The following is an 11,397-nucleotide window of genomic DNA, read 5'->3' as shown; positions in this document are numbered from 1 at the left end:
AGAGAGGGTAGTGAGTTTGGAGCGGGGTGGGGAACGACTCGGTGGCGGTGATGGTGTCGGGAAGAGACGGTAGTCTAACCGGAGGGTGTAGAGCAGCAGAGGGATGAAATACAAAAAACCGTCGGAGGACTTTCGCCCGCCACCGCGACCAGCGCCACAGGTCAACTTGTTGTCGGTACACAGGAATTAGGCGCGCGCAACGGCCCGCCAGCCAGCCAGCCAGCCGGTCGGCCGACCGACAGTCCCGCCCGCTAGCCAACCAACCAGCCCTTGAACCGCGGTGGTGTTCACGCCGCATCGCAGTCGCCAGTCAGTCACCGGTTGAACGCCGGAACGGGAACACGCTCGTCCCCCTCGGTCAAATCCCTTCGGTCGGTCTCTGCAATATATCGTTTGCTACCCCTCCCCTACCACCCTCCCTCACAGCGTGCACTGGCCGCAGTTTATATCATATAGGTTCACTCGCCCTCCGTCAGTCGCCTGCTCGCTTGTGCTTCCGCCGGTCTAGCCGTGTTCTCGTACTTTGGCGTCGCCTGCGAGCGTGCGTCGTCTCGTCCGCGCCGATTGTTACGCTCTCCGCTTGGCCCAGCAACAGGTGAGTGGTCCAACAAGTATTACACTATAGGCGCCTACGCGATATTAAACGTATTCGTGGGTAATATAATATCGTAATCCAATACCGTGGTCATTGTCCCCCGACCGTTTCACACTGAGGGCGTCGTGATTTTATAAAACATAATAGGTACATGGGTAATAATAAAATAATATTTTACTACTTATACAATATTATAAACCATATATTATTATATTGTAATACATCGTGTACGGAAAAATCTCAAAAATTATAAAACACGATTCGCCAGTTCGCCAAGTTAAATGTTCAAATATGTATGTATAAAAAAAAATAATACTATTAATTAAATAAACGTATTTCACGAGACGACTTTTTCGGTATACCTAATCTCAATTCGGCTGGAAGCAGTCAAAAACGATTGACGTACCATGTCTATTTTGAATAGTACCATCATTGATAGTACCTATCAAATTAACAGGTCACGCGTATATAACATGTTGTGCTCAAGTGTAAACAAACACTTTTGAATCGTTAACTGATAATTGTTTTATTTTATATTTTATATTTTTTGTGGATAGGGGGGGGGGGGGGGGGGGGGGGGGGGTAAGACAATACCATATCCAAGAACACATCGTTGGCGACCATGTCCGTATTGTATAGTTATCGAATGATGTAAGACCCCTCCTCTTGACCATGGTAACCTATGTCGGTTATTAGATTATAATTATTGACGAGACAAGACTTAACCCCTACAAACACGTGAGCTTTATATCGTAAACCGTTCAAAGCGTTTATTAATAGATTATTTAAATTTTTACATAGTTTGTATTCACTATGGCTATATGTAAAATAACACGAATATAATACAGTTAATTAAAAAGGATGTATTTTTAATCGCAGGTGCGCTGGGACATTTATTTTTCTAAAGCATCTGTTTACATATTGTATATCTATTATCCTATTACAGTTGCTTCTGTTGTTTTTGATTTTATTGATGAGATCTATTAACAATTCAATAGAAGTATCTAGACACATAAATTGATCACAATTATCACATTATACCTGTGATGAACTGGTGTACAAGTACAATTTATCTATATTATATATACATTATGCATACTGTTCATGAAATTCAAATCACATTAGTCTATTAAATATTAAAATGGTGCATTTTTAGTTATCGAACTAATAATGTTTTTTTAAATTCATATGAATGTTTGATAGGTCATAATAGGTAATAATATAATACTGCCATTATTTCGTAATTTTAGAGATAATACAACCGATCTAATATTTAGGTCAACATTTTTCTGTCAACTAATTAGGTAGTTATAAGAGACAAAATATATTGCACATAGATTGATTTTATTGGTCTCCTGTGAAGCGGCAATAACTGAGATAGATGGCGTAAATTCCCTCGTAAACGGCGTACTATACATATATAATATTATGTTCAATGTTTATATATATTGATATAACATAATATTCAAATGTATATTTATCACATTAGCGTCTTCTTGTCGGGTCCAATCATAATAATGCATATAACAATTGTATAAATAATTTAAAGTAAATATAATTTAAAGTAAATAAAATACAGGTAAATACTTGGATAATAAAAATGTGCTTTTAATCCGGGATTACATTAGCTATCATAACAGAATAAAACTAACACTTATGTTACTTTTTGCGACAGAAATAAAATTAACCTAACCTATATTTTTAAAATTCATGATAAACAGCCTTGGAATTTGAGAGAATTTTATGAACACACACCCACAATTTTTTGTCGATTTATTGAAAACCAGATTATTCTCAAAGTATTTCATTGAAATATTTGTTGGTACATCGTACTTTTAAATACAACACTATTTTGGCTAAAGCAAAATTTTTCAACGTTGATAAATGGAAATGTACCAAGTACCTATACTTGCTTTTAATTTCTCTTAATAACGAGTTTATTCAAATTCTGATTTTTGGAAATTTTAAGACTTAGTATACTAAGAACAATTATTTATAAAATCAAAAAGTTAGATTTTTACATCATTTAAAGTGTGTCACCTATGATGCAAACTTATTTTTTCAAATGAGAACTACCCTTTTTGATTCTAAGCGTCGCAATAAATGAATTGGTCTTACAATAATGTGTGTTTTTTTTTGTATATATTTTATTTAACACTTTTTAGGACAGTATATCTTTATATTAATCTTCAATATTGAGGATTGTTTTTGGTAGAAAATTAGATTCAAGACCTTCGGGTGGTCAAAAATTCTATATACTTTTCATAATGATCGGAACTGTTCTAAAAATAAATGATAGAATCTATTAGATGGACCTTCACAATTCATTACAGCAACCTACACAATGGCACTCTGGCACTTTGAGCATACCAAAGTTCAGAGCGAGTTCCACGTATTGGTGGTTTTAAGCGTACCTACAACAAGTTTGAACGGAACGTTTGACAAAATTTTTTCTGTGTGAATTGATTTTTTTTTTTTTTTTGTCCGGGTTTATTAGGTACGTACCTAATATATATCTATTTAAGCTTCACAGAATATTATATCAGTATGAAAATTATGAAAAGTGTCCGTTGTTTACTTCATATAAGTATAGAACATGCACCTTGTGGTAGTCGTATATCAAAATAACAGTACCTTTCTAAGTAATGACGAACACTTTTGGTGAGATTTTTTACGATTGATTAATACCATTAGTAGTTAGTACATATTTCATTTTCAGTTTATTGCTCACAAAACGCAATTGCAATAATTACACAAACAGTCGATAATTCACCACACATGTGTAATATTATATTATTATATTTATATACATTATACATAATTATTATAGAGGTGAGTAGAGTAGTATAGGGAATCATGCTTCATCTTATCGAAACGTTAAACAATATTATAAATAGGAAAAAAAAAACTTTGGATACATTTTTGATATTTATGCGTCATAACTATCATGCAAACATTCTGTTTCTAAATATAAAATTGTATTAAGTACCTTTACGTAATATATTATATTATATTATACTGCACTGTTTGGCTAAACATATTTTCGTAAACAACACTAAATAAGCAATAGAAAGGACATTGTACATTTATATGGTTATAGTTAAGGATTGGCCGATACCACTTTTTACCGATATCTGATACTCCGATATATGCTGCCGATATAAAACCAATACCCGATAATATATGAAAATATAAAAACAACATTTTTGACAAAATAACATGAGCCGCCCGAAAAAAAGTATGACATTATTACGTAAATAGTATATTATGGTGCGATTATATATAAAACGAGTTATCGATGAATTGTCAGTTATTTCGTGCGAAGATGATATAATAAAGAAATATTTAATATAATAATATCTTGGGTATTACTTTTTCGTACATCAATATAGTCAATTAATGTGTACCGATAATAATCGTAGTCTATATATTATTAAATTGTTCGTCAATATAATCGATTTTAGATAAGTAGATACTGTAAATGAGGTAATTGATTTGTATGCACGTCAAAAGCAGCGCCGGATTCGTTTAATTTAATTTAATAAACATAATAAATATTAAAATGTATATGACTTAAGCTCATATTGGTGTATTATTAATAATATAGTATAATGTATAAGTAATGTATGTATAGTAAATGTGTGTTAATTGTGTTATATTTTTTTTTTCATATAATTAATCAAAATTAGATTATTAATAATTTATGTATTCTTAGAAAAAAAATAATACCTTAATAACTTAAATTATTAAGTATCAATCTGATACCAATAAATTGAGCTTAAAATAATATTTTTACTTCTCTTAATTACTTACTTCTAAGACATACCCCCTTGAAAATTTACGATACCCCCCCCCCCCCCCCCCCCCCCCCGGGATAGAAGGTCTGAAATAAACACCGCCTAGAAAAGTGAAAACATTGTTTATTATTTAATAGTTATCAAATGTTTGTTGTTTATTTTTCAGTCTTTAATACTTTAATATTAATTTTTTATTATTAATATGCTGATCTATAGGTTTTTTTTTTCTTGTATCGGTTGAAGTATCGGTTTTGAAAAAAAAACCGATACCGATAAAACCGATACCACTGTTATCGGCCGATATCTAGTATCGGTCCATCCCTAGTTATAATATGAAGTCTAAACAATATAATACGAGTATAATGATTATTGATTATATTATAAGGTAGACACCTATACAATATTAAATGTACAATACAATGCGATGACGCTAATGACGTTAGTGCAGTGCATCGTTAACCGTTGGTTAAACCACTGACAACGCCGTTGCGTTTATCTCGTCATTGTCAGCTTCGACAAATAAAATAGATGTCATCTATATTACTTTCGTATGCATTTGTCACGCTATTAAAATAGTTTTATTTTTGTTTTCATGCTGGCGACAAAACGACAGCATACGCATCATTACGCAAACTGCGTAAACTGACACACAATATAATAATAGGTAAATACCTACCAACTGTAATATAATAAAATACGGGAATTAATATGGCGATGCACAGCTAAGAGAGACTATAATGTAGGCTAGTTGTAAGGGTAGTGAGTGTGCTGTAAAAGTTTAAGATATAATATTATTAATTATTATGTATTATGATGATTGATACTGATTCTGTGAACTGTCATAAATTAACCAAAGGACAGTGCGTACATCTGAGCAAGTCAAATAGTTCTAACTTATAGTATTGTGTAAACCTACATAAAATGTAATTTGTAATAATTAATATTTAATCATGAAAAGCAGTTTGTGTAAAATTGTGGAAATAACTCAAACAATAAATATCAGAAAATATCAAAAAAAGAAAAATCAATAATTTTAGGAAAACGTTTATATTATACAGTTTTTGGATTTCCTATAATATGATTAACTGTAGGTACTATTACTAATATATACTATTAAAATGGGTAAATGGTAATACAAGTACGCAGTTTTAAATACAACTATTTAGGTATATATAAAAAATCTATACTATTTATAAAGAGGAGTTGTTAGTTACCGTTCTTGAAGGTAATCTCTGGAACTACTGAACCGATTTTGAAAATTTTTTCACCAATAGAAAACCACATTCTTTGTGAGTGTCATAGGCTAGTTTAAAAAGGAAATTTATCACCCCCGGTAGGTGCTTAAACAGGAATTTTGAGATTTACGATAGAAATTTTTGTTTATTAATGGTTGCTATGGGTTATAAGAGTTAAGAATAATATTTATTTATTATTATTATTTTTTAATAATAAATTTATAAATTTTTAACTTTTATGGCTAAGGATTGAAAATTTGAAACAAGGCTCCACGTAAATAGGTTATATATAAATTACTTTATTCACAATAATATCATCAAATATACTTGGTAAAATCATAGGCTGACTGACCGTTCTCGCTCAGAATCGTTTTTCTTAGCTATTTAACACCATCAATTACAGTGACCCACTTGTAACCTACTATACAGCAGAGCGACATCCACTTATCCACCTTTTTATATTTAATTTTATTATTTTTTCAAAATATATAATGTTGGTAGGAATAAAATATTTAGATGAAGCTTATGCTGTTAATACAGTCCTTGGTACTGAGTTAGAAGCACCAAATTTTACTTGTTGCAGTATTTTTTTAATTATGAGCGAAAGAGCCAAACACTATCTTCCTCTTTTGTTTAGCATAATTACAAATCAGTGGTAAACTATACCAATAATTATACCACTAAATAGTTATTGTGAAACTTTATTTACTCAGTGATGGTTTGAGTAAAAAATATGACCGGATTTATAAGATTATATTGAGAATTACTCTTAATACCACCAAGATCAAATATGCAACCATCATCGAGTAAATAGGTTTCACCACAACTATTTAGTGGTATAATTATTGGCATAGTTTTCCACTGATTTGTGATTATGTTAAACAAAAAAGAGGAAGATGGTGTTTGGCTTTTTTTTTGGCACATTGGTTTGACTCTTTCAGCCAGCTCATCTTGATCAGAGTCTCGCACCCGTTGCAATTCGCGATTGAATGTATCATGCGTGGGCTTCCAACATGAGTAGCTGAGAGGATGGTCACACGACCAATGTTGGCCACGTCTCCTTCAGTAGCGATGGCGTCACACAAGTGGATGTACTCGTCTGATCGTAACTTCGACTGATTGAAACGAATGAAATTGAGACGCTTAATTAATATTCAAATTAAAAATTTTATAAATTGGTAAATTTTATAAATTTTTAACCACAAAATAATTAATAAATTATAAATTTGATAAATGTTGTAAAAATTTGAACTTTAAATGCTTATAAAAAAAAAATGTGCCTATGTATATTTAATATTTTTGAACTGCTATTAGAACGATATATCAGGAGCCTTATATTAAATTTTCACGCTTTTTTATCCAACAAATAAAAATTTATTAATATTTATAGAAAAAAAAACTAAAAAAATTGAAAACTGACAATGTCCGTAAACAGCTCAAAAAGAGTCAAAATATTTTCAACATTTTATGGTGTATAGAAAATGCTAATATAAACATTCAGTGAAATTTTCAAGTATCTACAGTCATTCGTTTTTTAATTACAATAAAATAAGAAAATTGTTACATGAGAAATCGAGTAAATATCAAATGTTGTAAAAATATAAATTTCAGACGCTCATAAAAATTTAATTTAAGTTTCTTCTAGACATTTTTTTTTTGATAAAGGTAGACAAACTTATGAGTAATCTTATATTACATTTTCAAATCTTAGATTTAAAAAGAAAAATTTTTATGAATTCTCAACTCAAAATAATTTGCTATTTTTCGTGATTTTTCCGTATTTTGTCAAAATTTGAACTTTAAATGATTATAAATAAAAACTGTGACTAAGGATTTTTAATTTTTTTCATCTGCCTTTGAAACAATAACCTAGGAGCCTTCTATTAAATTTTCAAGCTTTTTTACTCAACAGATGAAATTTCATTGATATTTATAGAAAAAAAAACTAAAAAAATTGAAAACTGACAATGTCCGTAAACAGTTCAAAAAGAGTCAAAATATTTTGTAAATTTTATGGTGTATAGAAAATGCTAATATAAACATTCAGTCAAAATTTCATGTCCCTACGGTCATTTGTTTTAGAGTTACACCAAAAACCAAAATCGATTTTCTCGAAAACAGATTTTGCGTAAAAATTCCCGTTTTTCCTTAATTTTTCTTTTGTTTTTCACGTCGCTTGTGAAAACTACTGGGAAATGTTTACTTTTGACCCCCCAAAGTACCAACTAGATTCACTTTCCTATCAGAAAAGTTACTGTTGAAGAAAATCCAAGCACTTTTACTGTCCTAAAAGGTGATGACAGACACAAAAAAAAAATAAAAAAAACACACATCATTGTAGAATCAATACATTCATCGCTTCGCTCAGAATCTAAAATATTATATAGTTACAATTGTTATTTAACTTCAGAAGTGCTTCTTTATTAACAGTACACTCAAAAAATTCATGGGAAACAATTGGTAACCGAAAGTGGTTCATTAAGTCTGGTAAATTTTTATTCCGATTTTCTCTATTATACTTGATCCATTTCATTAGAAATGTATACACCTATTAATAGTTAGAACATTATTTAGTTTCGGAGGAGTTCAATAACAAACACTGTGGTACGACATTTTCTATATTAAATACCTATACATATTTACTTGATATGCTGTCGCATAATGTCCTTGATCCGACGCAGTCGGATTGCCTACCACGGTGGCTGAATAAAATTGCACTTACTGCTGCAAGTTACATTCAAAAGGATTTGAACAATCACAATTTTTTAAAGGGTTGTCATTTTTCAAGGGCAACAAAATACACAGGGTAAGCTAGTATAATAGTATATATTATATAAAAACGAATGTATGTCTGTCTGCGTGTCTGTGTGTCCATATTACCATGGCAACCATTTATATATTTTTTTGAGATTTCCAATGGAATTTTTTGTGAATGGTTGCCATGGTAATATGTATAACATATTATTCATATAGAATTGGCATTTTTAATGGGCACCGAAGTGCACGGGATAATTTGGTACAGAGATAGATTAGACCTCTGGACAGAAATAGGCTAATTTAAAAAGGGAGAGGACTAACTCCGGGAGGTGCTCAAACAGGGATTTTGAAATTTCCGATAGAAATTTTTGTTTATAAATGGTTGTCATGGGGTTTAAAGCTATTGTAATAATAATTATTGGTTACTATTGGTTTACAACATATTCATATAGAGTTGGCATTTTTAATAGGCAACGAAGTGTACGGGATCAGCTAGTATATTATAAATGTATAACTATATAATATCAATGGATTTATTTGATAAGAAATTAATATGAGAAATTATAAAATTTTCATAATATTCAACTTTTGGAAAATTTTCACAGCAAAAATGTACATCACTAAGTTATTTAATTATACGTCGTGTATAGAGAATTTACTACGTGATACTGTGAAGTTGTTGTTTCGTTCAATAATTTTAATATGCGAATGTGGGTTATGGCATGGCCTCTACTATTTATGTGTATCCTTTACTAGGGACGTAATGTGTGTGCTCTACGCCCGTAAATTTTTCTGTGTCCTGCACAACGTATTTCTTGCTATTAAACACAATATAAAGATACATTTCATTGTATGTTAATGCAAATATACATAATTAATATAGTATTTTAACATTATTAATTATCATAGCCATGTGACTGTGTGACTTGCGCCTTTGGTTAATGTATGTGTGTGGTGTGTTTGTGGTGCGTACGCGCGCCTCTCTCTCCGACGAAAAGACAAATTATTATTTATACTTAAAAAGTTTCAAGTCGGTCAGAGTAGTGTTAAGCAAACGTTTGGGTTGAGTAATCACTATGAAAGAAACCAAATAATTTAACCTACCAACTATATAAAGCAAAGTTTTTAAAATAAAAAACTTCAGCAACCAACAAAAATAAACATTATCATCCACTCGTTGCTCAACTTTGAGATAACCCAAATATGGAGGTACCTACATAATAATAATAATATTTATTATACATATTTTATCGGCTTTCCACTTGAGCGAAATCAATTAATTTAATTGATAAAATCCTTGTAAAGTGGTTAAAATAATATTTCATTATATTTTATTTAATCATTTCAAAAATATTTTATTATATTATTATTTATTATTATCAATTATAGGTGTCTTATTTTTCCGTACAATCCATTTCGTTAAAATATTATAATATTTTGTAGACAGAACTACAATTCCTAAAGAAATTGTAAGTCTGTGTATGTTTAATAATATAGGTAAATATTATTATTTAGCATGTGTTCTTCGACAATAGAGATAGTTAAATGAGTGATATATTTAGTTAAAATATACACCTATATTAATGTACTCGTTTTACATTCAAGTGCACAACAATGTATTCAAAAAACGAAAGGATGGATATAGAGTCTTATATATAAAATATTATTATGAAAAAATTGAATCAATACGGATACAATATTATAGCCAATATGGCTGATAATATGTAATAACAATGACTTAAGTACTAGAAATAAAACTTCAAAATATATTCGGGTAATGTGTTTCATTATCTTCATAATCACTGTAATGATTATAAATAATATTTATATTAATTATACTTGACCTACATTAATTTGGGTTTCCGGTATTTTGACGCGGCTCCCTTCGACAACTCTCATGACGCCCCTAGGAGCCGCGACGTACAGTTGAACACCTCTGATATTATAGTTCGCTACAAAATAACAAATTAAAATGTACACAAATCAACATAATAATAAGACATAGCTGATAAACATTGATAATGTACCGACATCGTTGTATACTACACAATAACGCAGATAAAGAAAAACAAATTTCACATAATATAACAAACAACTTCACGATTTACAAATTAAATAATAATCACATAATAATATAATCATAAAAAAAAAATAGTACAATATTTAAGTCTCCACAGTACTTCCCTTCTGGGGAAAATACAAATTGAACCGAACTAATTTGTTCAGACCTAGCTAGGGTGTTAATACAGTGTTTATTAATACAGTGTTGGTTCAAACATGGTTGGTTGCTTTGTTCTTTTTGCCTCATTATTGACGGTTGTTGTTGATTTGGTTGTCTTTGTAATGCTTTATGTTCGGCTACAGCAAGACAATGTATTAATCTATCTATTGGTGAGATAACGTTTTTTCTTCTATTTACAAGTCGTTGGTCTTTTGTATCTAACTGGCTCTAACGGAGAAATAACATGCTTTAGACCCATTATATAATATATTAATATAATATGTATAAACACACTGAACATTAATTTGATTTTCCCAAACCGCATTTTTTTTAAGTACCTACTTGTTTGGATACTGGTCAAATTTTTTCCATTGTTTTTTTTAAATCAAGCCACAAACGAAGTAGAAAATGGTGAGAAAAATTCGTTAGGGAGCCAAATGGTATATTCGAAAAACCAATTCTGTCGGTGTTACACCTAAGACTTCTTTAACCGTGGAACATAATCCCAAAATAAAAATAAAAACTCTAACGTTGTCCATGAATTGAGTAAGCCGTTTTATTTTTCAATTATATTTCAAAAAATACCAGGAGACATGCATGTTGCATCATTGTTATTGTAATTAAATACAAATACAACATTACAACAATACAACATTTAATACCAACAAATGTTATACAGCAAATAAAAACAATTTAAGCTCAGCTCATAGTTGAAAAAGAATTCAAAAATATTTGTTGTAGCAACGAAAATGCAAATCTGTAAGTATAACAGAAGCGAGCCAGAAACGATAT

The 11,397-nt window shown here is 30.6% G+C and overlaps 1 protein-coding gene across 3 annotated transcripts in view; it reads left to right on the top strand.

Annotated features, from left to right (window-relative positions):
• Positions 1–329: 329 nt before the first annotated feature.
• The window catches only part of LOC132938978 (SCY1-like protein 2), a 215,919-nt gene continuing 204,851 nt past the window's right edge, over positions 330–11,397 (top strand). For all 3 annotated transcript variants that reach the window (XM_061005962.1, XM_061005961.1, XM_061005960.1), the window contains exon 1: positions 330–595. The gene's annotated coding sequence lies outside the window, so the exon portion shown is untranslated. The remainder of the gene's footprint in view (positions 596–11,397) is intronic.

Source organism: Metopolophium dirhodum, chromosome 2 (assembly GCF_019925205.1).
Source record: "Metopolophium dirhodum isolate CAU chromosome 2, ASM1992520v1, whole genome shotgun sequence".
NCBI classification, from domain to species: Eukaryota; Metazoa; Arthropoda; class Insecta; order Hemiptera; family Aphididae; genus Metopolophium; species Metopolophium dirhodum.
The sequence above is the reverse complement of the archived record's forward strand: the minus strand, read 5'-3'. Positions and strand labels throughout refer to the sequence as shown.